Below are 18222 nucleotides of genomic sequence, written 5' to 3' on the forward strand. Positions count from 1 at the left end.
TCGATTCTTTTGACTAAAGACTATTCGCCTAAGATGTAACACCCCCATACTCCAAGTGCCTTACCAGGACCACTCAGGTATGAAGACATTACCATCTCGGTTACCCGAGGCAATGATAATCAAACAACAATGAAGAAACAGCGTTTATTATAAATGATTAACGAATAGTTACAATCCTCAAAACCAAACCAAAAGTACGATACATGTTCTCAAACCGACTTTCTAATCGAAATGTAAATAAACTAAAAGCTACGAGCGGAAGACTCCTATCATCATGTCGTGGCATCCCAAATTATCCCAAGACTCATCTCAATACTGCTCAATATCTGCTCACCATCCCCGAATGGATCACCGCAGTTTACAAAACAACACCGGGTCGACTAATCACACAATCAACATAAACAACAATGATAAGATAAACAGACATGCCTTAACCGTCACACACACACAACCAACCAATCATCTCAAGATCGACTATCCACTGGACCAGCCCCGCGCCAGGGGGACCGCAGCCGTACCCACCAAATCCCCGCTCCACATAGTGAGCGATAACCCCGTCCATTAATGTGCACATCCCTTCTGTGGCGGGTTCCACATAAGGCGAAACTAGGGCGTGAAGTCACTCCCGCAAGTGACCCCACTCGCCGAGGCCACGCCGCAAACCATCAACAACGATCACAACCACAAACACAAAGACAATTATTATATCAAACAACCAAACACAACACATCAACCAATATCCCATTATGGGACTAATACCGAGTAGGAAATCCTACCCGGTATGCACACAATCGACGGTCTCTCACTGCCGAGTCAAAAAGCCTCTTCTATGAACCCTCCTCCTATCATACAACACATAGAGGCTACCACATCACATACTACACATAAACCCCCAATCTCTAAATTAGGGTTTAACCAAATCAAAGGAAATACGATAAAAGGGTACATAGATCTTACCCTCGACGCAAGGAACTCAACGGTACGAAACAACGACAAGAATTGACCGTCTCGAACTCCGGAATTGCTAAGAATGCGATTAAGAAGATGAACTTGTTTGCTTTCTCTCTTAAACAGGAATTTAGGTTTTGTAAAAGTGATTTAGAATAATGACGACGAAGCTTAAATACCTTAATCGCATAATTAACAAAACCCGAGAAAACTCCCCGTAAAACCGGACACTCGATCGAGTACCCAAGGTACTCGATCGAGTACCCCCTTACTCGATCGAGTGCCCCAGCTACTCGATCGAGTACCCAACAGGTCAGAAACTATTTTATTTCGCAACTTACCCTCACTCGACAGAGTAAGGCCTACTCGATAGAGTACCCCAAGACTTATAAATACGGAGTATTACAGTCTTCCCTCCTTAAAAGGAACTTCGTCCCCGAAGTTCAAACCACTACTAAACAAAGGTACTCCCATAACATTCCCGACTCAAGAACCAAGAAAAAATTCAATATAAAACATGATACTAACCCAACTCATCCCGACAAACATACCGACACAACATATAAAAGGGGTATAAAACTCTTAAAAACTGCTCGCGATCATCTCCTACCCCCCTAAAAGAAACGAGGTTACGTCCCCGTAACCATACATACCTGATCAAAAAGGAAAGGGTAACGCTCTTTCATAGCTTCCTCTGGCTCCCATGTAGCTTCCTCGGTCTCGTGGTTAGACCAAAGGATCTTAAGCAAAACTGTCTCACCACCCCTAGTCTTTCTAACCTTTCGGTCTAGAATCTGCTTAGGCACCTCAAGATATGATAAGGACTCATCTAGCTCTAAGCTCTCTGCCTTTAACACATGTGACGGGTCACTCACATACTTCCGCAGCTGCGATACATGAAACACATTATGCACTCTCTCTAATGCAGCTGGTAAAGCCAGACGATAAGTAACTTCCCCAACTCGCTCTAAGATCTCATAAGGCCCTATAAACTTCTGACTTAGCTTGCCATTCTTCCCAAATCTCATAACCCCTCGCATAGGAGACACTTTCAAAAGAACCTTATCCCCAACTTGAAACTCTATGTCCCGGCGATGTAGATCTGCATAACTCTTTTGTCGATCCTGAGCTGCTCTCATCCGTTCCCTGATCATCTTAATCTGTTCCACCATCTCATGCACCATCTCTGGTCCTAAAACCACTGCCTCAGCACTATCGTCCCAACATATTGGGCTCCTACATCTCCTCCCATACAAAGCCTCAAACGGTGCCATACCTATACTGGTGTGATAGCTGTTATTGTAAGAAAATTCTATCAAGTCCAACCTCTCGCTCCCAGCCTACCACCAAAATCCATCACACAAGCTCGCAACATATCCTCAAGAGTCTTGATTGTTCTCTCGCCGCCCGTCTGTCGCAGGATGAAATGTTGTACTCATCTTCAAGGTTGTTCCCAACGATTCCTGCAACTCCTTCCAAAACCTCGATATAAACCTCGCATCTCTGTCAGACACTATGTCCTTAGGGACTCCATGTAACTTCATCACGTTCTTTCGATAGGCCATAGCCAGTTGTGCCTTAGTCCATGTATCTTTCATTGGAACAAAGTGAGCTGACTTGGTCAGACGATCCACTATCACCCAAATCATGTTGTTACCTTGTTGACTCTTCGGCAAACCCACAATGAAATCCATGGAAATGGATTCCCACTTCCACTCAGTACCTCTAAAGACTGAATCTTACCTTGTGGTCGTCTCTGTTCCCCTTTAACTCTCTGGCATGTCAAACAACGGGACACAAACTCAGCTGTCTCTTTCTTCATCCCAGGCCACCAAAACGTTTTCTTCAAATCCTTGTATAGCTTGTCTCCACCTGGATGAACTGAATATGGTGTGCAATGTGCCTCTGTCATGATAGTCTTTTTCAGCTCCTCATCATTAGGAACACACCACCTACCATCAAACCTCAAACTACCATCTCGTATGAATAGAAAACCGGACACTGTCCCTTTCTCTACTCCAGCTCTCCACTCCACTATCTTAGGATCCAAAGCCTGCTTACCTCGAATATCATCATAAAACTCAAGATGTACTGTCATATCACCCATGGCATCTCCTTTCTGCATCATATGTATCCCAAAACTCGCTACCTCATCCCTCACCCTCATCAAGGATAGAGTCGTACACGGGGAATGTACACTCTTCCTACTCAAAGCATCAACAACAACATTGGCCTTCCCTTCATGGTAGATGATTTCCATGTCATAATCGCCAATCCGCTCCATCCACCTCCTCTGTCTCATGTTCAACTCCTTCTGCGTGAAGATGTACTTGAGACTCTTGTGATCAGAAAATACCTTAAAGATTGCTCCATAAAGGTAATGTCTCCAAATCTTGAGAGCAAACACCACTGCACCCAACTCCAGATCATGAGTAGGGTAGTTCTCCTCATAAGGCTTAAATTGCCTAGAAGCATAGGCAATCACTTTACCATTCTGCATCAACACACATCCCAACCCACTCTTCGAGGCATCCGTATAAACCTCAAAGTTCTCGGTCCTTCAGTAATGCTAAGACTAGAGCCGTGGTCAAACGCTCCTTTAATGTTTGGAACGCCGTCTCACAACTCTCTTCCCAACGAAACCTGTTCTCTTTCCTCATCAACGCCGTCATCGGTCTAGCTATCTTGGAGAAATCTTTCACGAACCGTCCGTAGTATCCAAACTAAACCCAAGAAACTCCTAACCTCAAAGAACATTCTTTGGTGCTTCCCACTTTGTCACCGCCTCTATCTTCGCCGGATCCACAGCTACCCCATCTTTAGAGATCACATGCCCCAGAAAAAGCAACTTTCTCTAACCAGAACTCACACTTGGACAGCTTAGCATACAACTCATGATCCCTCAAAGTTTGCAACACGATCCTCAGATGCTCCTCATGCTCCTCCTTAGTCTTAAAGTAGACTAAGATATCATCGATAAACACCACTACAAACTGGTCCAAGAACTGTCTGAAGATTCTATTCATCAAATCCATAAACACCGCCGGCGCATTAGACAACCCAAACGGCATCACCACATACTCATAATGGCCATACCTCGACGTGAAAGTCGTCTTTGGTATGTCCACCTCTCTAATCTTCACTTGATGGTACCCCGACCTCAAATCGATCTTAGAAAAGACCGTTGCACCACTCAACCGATCAAACAGGTCATCTATCCTTGGCAAAGGATACTTGTTCTTTATCGTCACTCGGTTCACTCCCCGTAATCTATGCATAACCTCAAACTCCCATCTTTCTTCTTCACGAAAAGAACTGGTGCTCCCCACGGCGACACACTTGGTCTAATGTATCCCTTCTCTATCAGATCATCCAACTGTTTCCTAAGCTCCTCCATCTCCTTAGGACCCATACGGTACGGTGCCTTAGAGATTGGCCCCGTCCCCGGCTTCAACTCAACAAAGAAATCTATCTCCCTCTTCGGTGGCAACCCCGGAATCTCCTCCGAAAACATCTCGCAAACTCTCCCACCACCGTATCTCATCAACTCGTTTCGGACTCTCTATCCGGTCATCTCTCACATGGCACAAGATTAAAGGACATCCCTTCCTCGATAAGACTTCAAGGTAACAAAATGCAATCAACTTAACTTTGGGTTTGACTAGAAACCCACGATAAGACACACTAACACCCTTAGGACCTCTAAAAGACACTTTCTTTTGATGACAAATATCTTAGCTTTATACTTTCCTAACCAATCCATCCCGACTATCATCTCAAAACCGTTAAAAGGAAACTCTAGCAAGTCTACAGGGAAATCAACTTGCCCAACTATCAAAGATAAATCTCTGAACAATCTCCCACACGATACAGACTCACCCGAAGGTATGAAAACTTGCTCACTAACAGACTCATATACTCTCAAACCCAACTGTTTAACATGACTCGAAGACACAAACGACCGAGAAGCCCCCGAATCAAACAAAACAAAGGTAGGAATACCATTAACAAGGAATGTACCGGTGATAACGTGCGCATCTTCCTCACCGCTTTTCTTCTCCATCATGAATAACTTGCCATCGGTTTTCTCGCCCACCTCCCCGGACAAGATGTTGAGGTGGTCGGCTTAGCACCCGACCCTTGATTGTTGTTGTTGTTCGCCGGTGGTTTCGATAAGAATTACCGCCGTTGCGGTTGCCTCCACTCAACTCGACTTCCCGGTTTGGCCATGATCCAGCCCGGTCTGTCTGTTGCTCGCGAAGCTCGCGCGAGTCTCTCGGAAAGATCCCGATGCACTTGTGCACTCATGTCTCTTGTGGCCTACACCACCACAAATATAGCAGTCACTCCCCAACTATTACTCACACTTCCACGCCACGCCCAAAGGACGCCCAAAGATCGAACCCGGACCCGAAGAAAATCCCTTAGATTGATTGTGGTTGCCTTTCTTGTGATTCGATTGGCCACCACCCTCGCTCTCGGACTTCCTCTTCTCACCACCTAACCTCTCCCGAGCCATCTCCACCAACCTCTCGCCTCTCCCGGCCCTCTCATAAGCTTCCTTAACATCGCAAGGACTCCCACGGGTAACTTATCCATAATCTTAGGGGTCAACCCCTCTCAAACCTCAATGCCGATTCTCCTCACTCAAACCCATATCCTCGATACCTAGACTTCTCATTGAACAACCTGTAGTACTCACCACGACATCTCAAAGAAGTCATCTTAAAACCATCAAACTCTTCTCTCAACTTACTCCTCACATGTTCCGGTACAAACTCCTTCCTCACAACCCTACGAAACTCCTCCCAAGGTATAGCAGGTAAGCCTTGGTTTGTATATATCTCCTTAGCACTCACTTTCACCGAATCCCACCACTTGCCTGCCGCCTCCCTCGGATAGAACGCAGCTGTTCCACCTCATCTCATCGGGACAAGAACCAAATCTAATATGTTCTCCATCTCTCTCACCAACTATCAAGAAGATTAGGCTCCCAACTCCCTTGTCTTGTTTCGGGTTAAACCTCGCAATGTAGAGGCTGATTTTTGAATGGTCAACCTCCTTCTCCTTATCCTTATTCTTATCCTCATTCACTTTCTTTAGGGTCTCAGTAAGAGCATCCTGGTGCTCTAACATCTTAACGATGTCATCCACGGTCATAAGCTCAGCTCTCGCATACAAAGCAGTCTTCTTAGGCGGCATCTTGAAACTAAACATATATAAGAAATGGTAGATATGAACACACGTACTAAACTTCAAAACACGAAAACACGCCACCCAGGACCTACTCGATCGAGTTCCCAAACCCACTCGATCGAGTAACTGGCTACTCGATCGAGTGCTCAACATACTCGATCGAGTACCCAAACATCGACCCCTAACAGACCTTCGATCTTCTTACCTACTCGACCGAGTAGCTAGGCTACTCGATCGAGTGGCCCCCTACTCGATCGAGTACCCCTAGTTACTCGATCGAGTACCCAAAAACACGATTCGGACTCAAAATCGCAACAACCCACCCGATCGAGTCGGTCCCCACTCGATCGAGTTATGCCAATACATAAAAGCTACCCGCATGTTACGTCATATGCTAACATGCTAAACTTATAAACCACATTATATCATAATAAACATGCTACGCATCTTTTCTACTATCTACGAGATCATTTCATCATGTTATTAAATGCCATATTATAAATCATCCAACATGTTATCATCTCATCAACAAGTTCCCACATATCACCATTTTCTTTCACATGCTCAACTTTCTACTTCAAAACCCAACAATTAACACATTTCATCACATTCTTACACAAGTTAACCAAATACACATACGACTCGACAAACACTTCCCCCATGTGACCGGTTCAAAGTTGTAGGGCGACCCCTACGACTTTAGGACGTCTCCCAAGACTTTGCACTAGCTCCTACAACTTTTACCCCGGGTTCATTTTAATTGACTCCCTATGTTCATTAGGTTCATTGGTTACAGGTTTCAGGATCGTCGCTCTGATACCATTTGTAACACCCCCATACTCCAAGTGCCTTACCAGGACCACTCAGGTATGAAGACATTACCATCTCGGTTACCCGAGGCAATGATAATCAAACAACAATGAAGAAACAACGTTTATTATAAATGATTAACGAATAGTTACAATCCTCAAAACCATACCAAAATTACGATACATGTTCTCAAACTGACTGTTCTTACTGAAATGTAAATAAACTAAAAGCTACAAATGGAAGACTCCTATCATCATGTCGTGGCATCCCAGGCTATCCCAAGATCATCTCAATACCTGCTCAATATCTGCTCACCATCCCCGAATGGATCACCGCAGTTTACAAAACAACACCGGGTCATACTAATCACACAATCAACATAAACAACAATGATAAGATAAACAGACACTTAATCACACACACACATAACCAACCAATCATCTCGATCGATCGTCCACCGGACCAGCCCCGCCCGTGGGGGACCGCAGCCGTACCCACCAAATCCCCGCTCCACATAGTGAGAGATAACCCTGTCCATTAATGTGCACATCCCTTTCGTGGCGGGTTCCACGAAAGGCGAAACTAGGGCGTGAAGTCACTCCCGCAAGTGACCCCACTCACCCGAGGCCACGCCTCGCGAACCATCAACAACGATCACAACCACAAACACAAAGACAATTATTATATCAAACAACCAAATACAACACATCAACCAATATCCCATTATGGGACTAATACGAGTAGGAAATCCTACCCGGTATGCACACAATCGACGGTCTCTCTACTTTGAGTCAAAAAGCCTCTTCTATGAACCCTCCTTCTATTATACAACACATAGAGGCTACCACATCACATACTACACATAAAACCCCCAATCTCTAAATTAGGGTTTAACCAAATCAAAGGAAATACGATAAAAAGGGTACATAGATCTTACCCTCGACGCAAGGAACTCAACGGTACGAACAACGACAAGAATTGACCGTCTGAACTCCGGGAATTGCTAAGAATGCGATTAAGAAGATGAACTTGTTTGCTTTCTCTCTTAAACAGGAATTTAGGTTTTGTAAAAGTGATTTAGAATAATGACGACGAAGCTTAAATACCTTAATCGCATAATTAACAAAACCCGAGAAAACTCCCCGTAAAACCGGAGACTCGATCGAGTACCCAAGGTACTCGATCGAGTACCCCCTTACTCGATCGAGTGCCCCAGCTACTCGATCGAGTACCCAACAGGTCAGAAACTATTTTATTTCGCAACTTACCCTTACTCGACAGAGTAAGTCCTACTCGATAGAGTACCCCAAGACTTATAAATACGGAGTATTACATAAGATGGCACAGTTTCAGATTAACTTTGATTTGTGTTACTACGACCTTCGTAAATGGGGTCAAATGGGCATATTTTGGGTTATGATGGTTGTGGCTAGTCGAAGGGAATGAGTGCAATAGGAATTGTCCACCCCTAGTTAGGGTTATAACAATATCTCAGGGCCACTCGAGGAGTAATGAACTGGAAATGTATGGCCACGCTCGGAATATATCCATGGTGGATAAATCCGGTCAATCAGTTATTCTCCAGATCGAGGAAACCACTCTCGATATGATCACTTGCAAGTACGACCTGAAAGACACCTTGCATTGAGTGGGAGAAAGTAATAGAACAAGAGAATTGGTGACGCACACTTGTCGAGGACAAGTGGGAGATTGTTGGAATATGTGTCCTCCGACAATAATGCGATCACAAATGTTGATCATGATTATCACATGTTTAAATCTCATTCTAAAAGAATACGATTGGGAAGTATTTATACTTTCAACTGGTCCACACATATCGGTAATGATCGGCTGACTAGAGTTTGACATTACTGTTGTGCGATGGTGGTGATCACTTGATCCCCTAGGTCATACCTATAGGGCAACACTCTTATTTGATCATTTAATTGATCGTATGAAGATACGGGTCAATTAAAATATTTAAAATTGACGGACGATTTTGGAAGTAAAATTTACGTATTTCATTATAATATGATTAAATGAGATACGGTCTGAGTAATCGAATTTTTTCATTATTCAGATGAAATTATTGTTTAAAGAAACAATTGAAATTGAATGAATTATTATAAATACAAATTATTGTGATTTATAATTGGTAAAATATTTTGGTACAAGTAATTATGAATTACTAGGTCGATTTTTGTACATGACGTATTTTTATTAATACGTTGATTTTTAATATGTTAAAAATACATAACAAATTTATGTGACATGTGATATGTGACATATGACAAATTGACATTTTTACAAAGATAAAATGGAGTCCATTTTATCCTATTGACCGAAATATTGGAGAGAATTAGGAAATTATTAGGATAATTGTATTAGTGGTAAACATAATCATGTTTATCTAATACTAGACTTGCATGCCTACATATTCTTGTGAAGGCAACCAAGAGCATGCATTGGCTCCTTTTGTTCCTCCTCTCCCACCCGGTTTTGGGGAAGAAAACCATGTTGGTTTTCTTCTTATTTTTGCATTATGTTCACTAATATACTCACTTGTGACATATTGATTATTCATTCATCTAAATATAAGAAGTTTTAGAAAGTAAAATTTCCTCTATTCTTCCTCTCTCTCAACCGGTTTTGGGAGTGAAACCAAATAATTTTTGGGTCAATTTTTCTACAAAATTAATATTGTACTAGTATTTATAATATTAATTTTATTAAGAGTGTGATTTGGGTATTAAGCTTTGGGAGAGATCCTACACTTGGGTCTTTGTTCATCCATTGAGGAAAGCACAAGAACAAGAGAGAAGGAGATCTCTCTTGTGCCCTTATAAACCGAAAATCACAATGTAAGATGAAGATTTCTTCTTTTAAATAGTTTATAGTTTGCATGCATAAGATCACTATTTAATTTTATGAGTAAATTAACAAACATATATGAATATGTTGAGTATATAGATCTACTTTTCCATCAAGAATTGCTTCAAATTGAGGCATACCATTCAGGATATGATTGAAGATGGGCACCTGCCTATACCACATGTAAGCAAGCCTAGCAATACTCATAATCCTTTTAGAATTCTGATGATCACAGATGAGGAATCCACCTTGGATTGTTCACACCTCATTTATCCAGCTGAAGATGAGGTCAACGCACTAGAAAATGAGGAGAGTTATTCCACCATCTCCCCCACTATCGCTGATTTTGTCGCATGGGCAAAAGGTGTAAGTAGACAAGTTTCAGAGCTAGAGCTAGAAGCCACAGTGGCATCCCTACGCAATCGAAGCACTATACCTAGGGTAGACATGTTAGTGTTTCCAATATTATCTCAAGGATCCATAATGCAAGAAGTAATCGCAGTAACCGACAGTATAGTCGAGCAAATACTCAGCCTAGAAGCTGAAATCATAAACTTGAGAGAGCTCAGTATCGTCAATGGAATATGGGCGGATGACGATGAAGATGTTTACCTCAAAGAACATCCTCTAGTTAAGGCTAGTGAAGATCAAGATGTGGACTACCTTACTCGTTCGGGACGTCCATATCAAAATGTCACCCAAGGACAAACGAGTGGTCCAGTTGCTACTAACACCAATGTCGTCACACCAAATGATGGTGAAGGTACATCTGCTGACCATTTATTGAAGCAACTTCAAAAGACAAAGGCTGATCTTTCAATCTGGCAACTATTTGTAAGTTCATTTCCTCATCGTCAGGTTTTACTGCAAGCATTGGCTAATTAAATATAGCACACGACTCTACACCCAATGACGTCGTCAACCTAGTCTTCCAAGACTCAGTCAAGCTAAGTAACCCAGTTACTTTCTCAGATGAGGACTTGCCTCCCTTTGGCATCACTCATAACCTTGCTCTATACATCACAGTCACATACTTGAAGAAAAACATATCAAAGACTTTGGTGCATGATGGCTCCGCAGTCAATGCCATACCACTAAAGACGGCATACAAGTTAGGCATGAAAGAATCAGACTGGACTCCTACTAACCAAGGCGTTCGGGCATACGATGGAACGCAGAGTAAAGTAGTGGGGCTAATTAACCTTACTATGGCCACTGGGCCAATCGAGCGAAAAGTCAATTTTCAGATAGTGGATATCGAGGCATCTTTCAATATACTTCTAGGTAGGCCCTGGATTCACGCTTCCAAAGCAGTGAAATCCACCTTATACCAAAAGATCAAGATCCCTCTAGATGGCAAGGTAGTGACAATTACTTTGTCACCTATCAAGGCCGTGGTAGAGAAAATGTCAAGCAACCAAGTAGTTACAGATCCAGTGTACGGGCTTGGAGGATTTCAAATCATAAACCTTATAGAGAGCGAGCTGGCTCCCAGATACTTTGACACATACTCCAACGTAGTGGTCAACCACATCCTTAAATCCCTGGGATATTTCCCAGGATTGCCACTAAACCCTATCAGAAAGAGTACCTTTACACCTTTTATAGAAGGTAACTCCCAAAAGATACCACTAGGCTTGGGGTACAAGCCCACGAAGGCCGAAACCATCGAAATCTTACTCAAGTTCAAAATCGCAAAAGTAAGGGTGTCCAAATACAAACCTATCTCCCTACGCTAAATGGGTACTTCATCAGGGAGGGAAATTGTGAATACTTTCATGGATTTCCCGAACCTTGGCAGTACAGAGGCATTTAATTAACTGGAATTGAGGTCTTCCACGATTTCTACTTTATTCCTCCAGAAGCGGTTCCTACCGTCAAAACTCGTCAGACACCTTGTCTCGACGAACAGGCTGTTAGCCTTCTATTTGGAGAGGATCGATTCATCAAAGCAGCGCAGGATGAGATCATTACCATGATACTTCAAGACGATCATTTCAACCCTACAGCACTGATCACCGACACCATCTCAAATAAGCAGAAAGGATGGAGAAAGTCGATCAAGTGGACCAACAATCAAGGAAAACTCTTCAAGGTCACTACTGGAGAAGGAGAGATGTTCAAAGGAGTACCTGAAGACGATGAATTCGTGTCAGAGTCGGAATTCGAGTCAGAATCGGATTCCGAGTCGGAGTCGGAGTCTAAGTCTAGCGAAGTCACTAGAGAGTCTCCTCCTGTCGTCACTCCCCACCTTTGTGTTTCTCCTAGCATAGTATCACCTAGTAACATTAGCTTGGGGAAGGTCACAGCAACTGTCCCTTTACCGCCACTAACTACTGCGCAGATGGCTTCTTTGTTTCACCTATTTTCAAACATTAATATGAATAAATCTGATTCTGCTTACTCCTTATGTTATTCGGAATGCAATTCTGTTCACGCTGATAATGAGGATGATCCTAACCCAGACTCATTCGAATTACCTCCCTATATAATTAAAGAAATACTAGAAGAGGGGGAAGGGGCACCATTTATAGAAAACACCGAACCTATCAACGTAGGAACAGAATTAGAACCCCAAGAAATTAGGATAGGGACGACCCTAGACCCAACTGAAAGGGCCAATTTCATCGACATCTTACACGAGTTCAAAGACGTCTTCGCTTTGTCTTACAAGGACATGAAAGGGATCGACAGGGATATCGCGGAACATCGCATTCCAAATAAGCCAGGTTTCACACCTGTAAAGCAGAAGCTTCATCGGATGAGGACAGAATGGGCTCTTAAGATTAAAGAAGAAGTCGATAAGCAATTCAAAGCCGGATTCATCAAAGTTTCCGAGTATTCAGACTGGGTGGCTAATATAGTCCCCGTACCCAAAAAGGATGGGCGAATCCGGGTTTATGTTTATTTCAGAGACTTGAATAAAGCGAGTCCTAAAGACGACTTCCCTCTACCACACATCGATATATTGGTAGATAATACAGCAGATCATACATTGTTTTCCTTCATAGACGGGTACGCAGGATATAACCAGATCAAAATGGGCAGAAAAGATATGCACAAGACATCCTTCGTCACTCAGTGGGGAACATACTGCTATACTACTATGCCATTCGGGCTAATCAATGCTGGAGCTATGTACCAACGCACTGCGACTACTTTACTACATGACATGATGCATAAAGAGGTGGAGATGTACGTGGATGATATGATCATCAAATCTAAGGATAGAAAAGGTCACATCGCTAACCGTTGCAAGTTCTTCCTCAAATTGCGCAAGTACAACATGAGGCTCAATCCTCAGAAATGTGCATTCAGAGTAACGTCAGGCAAGCTTCTGGGATACGTTGTCAGCCAGAGAGTGATAGAAATTGATATATCCAAGATCAAGGCATTAATCGAGAAGCCACAACCCCAAACAGAAAAAGAGGTTAGAGGATTCCTGGGCAAAGTGCAGTACATAAGTCGATTCATATCGAAACTCACTATGATCTGTGAACCTATCTTCAAAAACATTAAGAAAACAGATCATACCATATAGGATGATGACTGTCAAAAGGTATTTGACAAGATAAAGGAGATACTGGCCAAGCCACCAGTGCTAATGCCTCCCCAACAAGATCAACCTCTTGGTTTATATCTCACAGTTACCGAAACAGCCATGGGGGCTATGCTCGCACAGACTGTTGGAAAAGAACAAAGAGCTATCTACTACCTTAGTAAGAAGTTCTTGGGGTAAGATAGTAAGTATAAACCTCTCAAGAAGACATGCCTCGCTCTTGTGTGGGCAACAAAGAAGCTACGCCATTACATGCTTAGCTACCCGGTCAAAGTGTATTCTAAAATGGATCCTGTCAAATACCTCTTCGAGAAATCCATCCTGAATGGACGCTTGGTAAGATGGACCTTAATGCTCTCAGAGTTCGATTTCAAATACGTACCCTTGAAAGTCATAAAGGGACGCGTTGTGGCTGAATTCTTCGCAGATAACCCTATCAACGATACGCAAGCAATAGACATGTGGTCGTTTCAAGATAAGGATATTTTACAAACTAGTACGGATTCTTGGGATCTTTACTTTGATGGGGCATCCAATTTCAGAGGATTTGGAATACGAGTGTTGCTCATTTCTCCTGAAGGCGAGCATACACCACTTTCTGTCAAACTCGACTTCGAGGTGAAAAACAATGTAGCAGAGTATGAAGCTTGCCTCATTGGTCTAAAAGCAGTAGTAAGCTTAGGCATCAAGAACCTTCGAGTTCACGGGGACTCGTATTTAATCATTAACCAAATCACTGGATCCTGAAAAATCCGAAGTGAAAGTCTAGCACCCTATCTGGCTAAGATTGATCAGATTGCTCAATTCTTTGATCCAGTTACTTATTTGCACCTGCCTCGCCAAAAATCAGTTTGCGGGCGCTCTTGCAAAAATCGCATCCTTAATAATATCCCAGACAACATGGTTAAAATGCCTTTGTGCATCGAACGGCCATTAGAGCCAGCCTATGTACACTTCCTTACAGATGAAGAGGAAAACCCGGAGGAGCCTTGGTTCCGGGTCATTCTAAATTTCAAGCGTAACGGTACATATACACCAGATATGGATAAGAGGGGACAACGCGCCATACACCTATTTGCCTCTCAATACCTGATAGGTGATGTCGTCGGGTCACACCCAATCAAACACATTTATTAAACTCAACATACAACTAGTTAGTGGTAAGTCGAGGTCGATCCATGGGACGGTGTGCTTTGGGTTCTAAGTCTATCTATCTCAATTTATGCTAGTGTCACAATTTGTTTGGGTTTGTAGTTATGTCTAGACTAACGCAAACAATAAGGTAAAGCAAACAATAAAAGAGGGATGTAAACAAATGATAAAAAGTACTAGGATATCATGGGGTCATAGGGGATTTATGGTGTTGATCATACAAACATGTTTACAATTATATGCAAGCAATTAGTGTTGTGGAGGAACCGAGTTGGTTTATGTCTTACGGTTCATAGGAAGAGTTGGGTCCCGGAGCCGAATCGATTAGATTGTAAAACACCTACAAGTCGACTTACTTTCCTCCTATTCAACTTCTATGCATGGTCTAACAAGACTCGAGTTGGTTTATATCATACAAGTCAAGTTGAGTAGATAAGAGATGGTAAAAATGCAAGGATTCATAGGCTTAGCATTTCATCAAACATAACATGTGCATAAAGTTGACATCACAACAAGCAAGCAATTTAATCATGTGAACATATTAGATTAAGCATGAATCAATCCCATGTTGGTTTTCCCTAATTACCCATTAATCCTAGCTAAGTAACTACTCACTCATCATCATGGGAAACATGTCAATAATGGTGTCAATCATCACAACAAGTATAAACATGATAATAGAATGAAGAAATGAACAATAAAGATTAAAGAGTGAAGGAATTATACCAAACTTGAGGTGATCCAAATAATAAAGCAAAGAATAATAGAAGAACTTGATGATTGATGGAAGGTTGTCAATCTCCCAATAATAACCCAATAATCTTCAATTACCCAATAATAAACTTGAATAATAAACTTGAACAATAATTAAAGAGAGATTAATGTGTAATTTGTGGAAAGATTAAAGAGTAATCTATTCTAATCTACTCCTAATCTAATCTAAAGAAGGATTTTTCTAGCTAAAAAGATGTGTAAAAAGGGCCCCCTTTTGATTATTACAAATGGGGTATTTATAGTGGAAATTAGGTGGATGCATTAGGGTTAACTAAGGGCTAAACAAGTAATTACACTTTTGAGATTTGAGCAGGGAGAAGCCGGTATTTTTCGAAGGAAGGGCGTCTTTCATGGAGCTTGAAGAACACGAAAATTGCTGTAAAGGAATCCGTGCGTATTGGAGTCGGGACGGGCGGATTCTGACTGGGGAAAACGGGCGGATTCCGTTGAATCCGGGCGGATTCTGAAAATGCAATCCGGGCGGATTTGGGAGAAGATGGGCGGATTCTCTTTCAGTGAATTTTCTTGTTTTTCCCAGCCAGAAGACGGGCGGATTGGGGACAATCCGGGCGGATTGTAGGGAAGACGGGCGTCTTCTTCTCGGGACGCGCGGATTCCCGAACAGCTTCTTTGTTTGACCTCGGATTGTAAAACGGACGTCATTTTCTCATCCGGACCCCTATTGGAGTGATTCAAAAGCCTAGATCACTTGTTTTTTCGACGCCGTTCCAACTAGAATACTTTCAGAGCCAAAGGAGCAGCCCTTGATTTGCGTTCCGAGCAATTTTCTTCATGAATGGCTTCCTTGTTTTTCCTCCTTGCTTTAAACCTTATGACCTTTCTATATACTCTTTATTCTTAGATCGTTGGTCATCATTCTTGCCTCCTCTTCATACTAGTCCATCTAATATCATCAATAAGCTTCCAAATATGCACGAAAGACGGGAATTTCCGCCTTATTATCTCCTTTTCTACAAAACATATGAAATGCGATAGAAAAGCAAATAGGAAGGTTTTGACGGATAAAATGGCCATAGAATGTTATAATAGTATGCAAAATAGGCTCAATTAGGGGACTAAATGTGTGCAAATAATGGTCACATCAAATATCCCCAAACCGAACCTTTACTCGTCCCGAGTAAAGAGGTGACTAAAACTAGGACCCTTATTCAAACTAACCTACTAATATAGCCGATGTGAGACAATTAGCGGGTCTCACTCCGCCCTTCAACTCAAAACAAGGCAACCATGAGGTAGGATGCTTTCTTGCAAGGTAAGGTGGGGCTTGCCAAAATGGCGACACATCCAAGCATTAAAGCACACAAAACAAATAATGGATGCATCTTCAAAAATGAATAGCCACTTTACTCATCTAAGTGGTGAAAACTGTCTACAAGGGAAGCAATCTAAGGGTACACATTCCATTATAGATATGGTTTCTTCAAACTACTAAGCCTAGAAGGATACCAATAAATCACCTCCAAGTTGTGTCAAGCTAGGGTACCTTTGTCCTCAATCGTTAAATGCTTTTGTCAAGAGTAGACTCCCTATGGCGTTAGAAACACTGGAGGATTGCGGAATTCTCCCTCATGCCTAGACAAGAAGAAGGGTCGTCCCCTCTCTACCATGCACAAAAATGGATAAGATGGAAAAGGGATCGATAGTATTTGAGTTTCATTTTGGGAGTTTGCTTTCATTGTTGTTTTTCCCCCCAATTTCTTGTGGCATATAACATTTGAGAACACTTTCTTTTTGCCATTTCTTTTTGATTTTTGGCATTTCAACACTTGACAACTTTCAACTTTTCTTTGCATTTCTTTTTGAACATTTTCAAAGTCACCCCATATGTAGGGAGGGTGCCTTATTTTTGAAGTTTTAGGAGTCTATTTTTGCTCCTCTTTTCTTTTAATGCATTTTGCAAACTTTCTTTCACTTTTCATTTCATTGAACTCAAATTGATTTCTTTTTATGCCCATTCCCTTTGATGACAAAATGTGTGGTAGAACATGGATGAATGATGGATGGATGCATAGTTTCAAGGGTCACCTTGGAATAAACGGTAGCCAAGGAGTTATCACACCACAAGGTACTCTTGACTAGGCCTTAATCCATGGGTCAAGGGATACTAGCATGACACATCCTAGGGTGTTTTACAAGTATTCTAACAAGCAAAGTCTTAAGAAGAAAAATCATTTACTAGGGCCTATATACACTAGTCAAGCTTCCCAAGTAGACGGTTTCGCAAATTTTTTTCTAACATGCAAACTACATGTCATGATGCAACTACCATATAAACATCCTAATGCAAATGTTTCTACCAACTAATATGTCATATAAACTAAATTCAAGTCCTAAGTTCACATTGTTATACCGCATCAATCAAAATAAAGCCACATAGTCATTAACATAAAGAGGAAAAAGGAGATTGGAAAGATCATACCATGCGGTCTTCAATATCCTCATGTCTCGGATGTGGCGTAGTCAATCAATGTGAAAAAGGATGAACAAACCCAATATATACAAAATAATATATACAAGTCTACACTACAAAGGAAATGAACTTGTTTTTGGATTTTTCAATTTTTCAATTTTTTATGGTTTTTGTTTTTATGAAATTAAAAGACATATTTTTGTGATTCTTCGAAATTTTTCAATTTTTATGCATTTTTGGAATATAAATTCCCATCCCCCACTTTATTTTGGACATTATCCTCAATGTACATGTAGGAGTAGGAATGAAAAAGAAATACATGTTTTTGGATTTTTGATTTTTTTGAAATAAAGTACAAATGCAATGATATGGTATGAATGAATGCATGCTCTAACTAAATGCAATTCTATATGACATATATAACAAATGAATGCAATCTAAACTATACTATATGATGCATGATTTCTAGTAAATTATGGTC

The sequence above is a fragment of the Silene latifolia genome, chromosome 9 (assembly GCF_048544455.1).
Source record: "Silene latifolia isolate original U9 population chromosome 9, ASM4854445v1, whole genome shotgun sequence".
Classification (NCBI taxonomy): Eukaryota; Viridiplantae; Streptophyta; class Magnoliopsida; order Caryophyllales; family Caryophyllaceae; genus Silene; species Silene latifolia.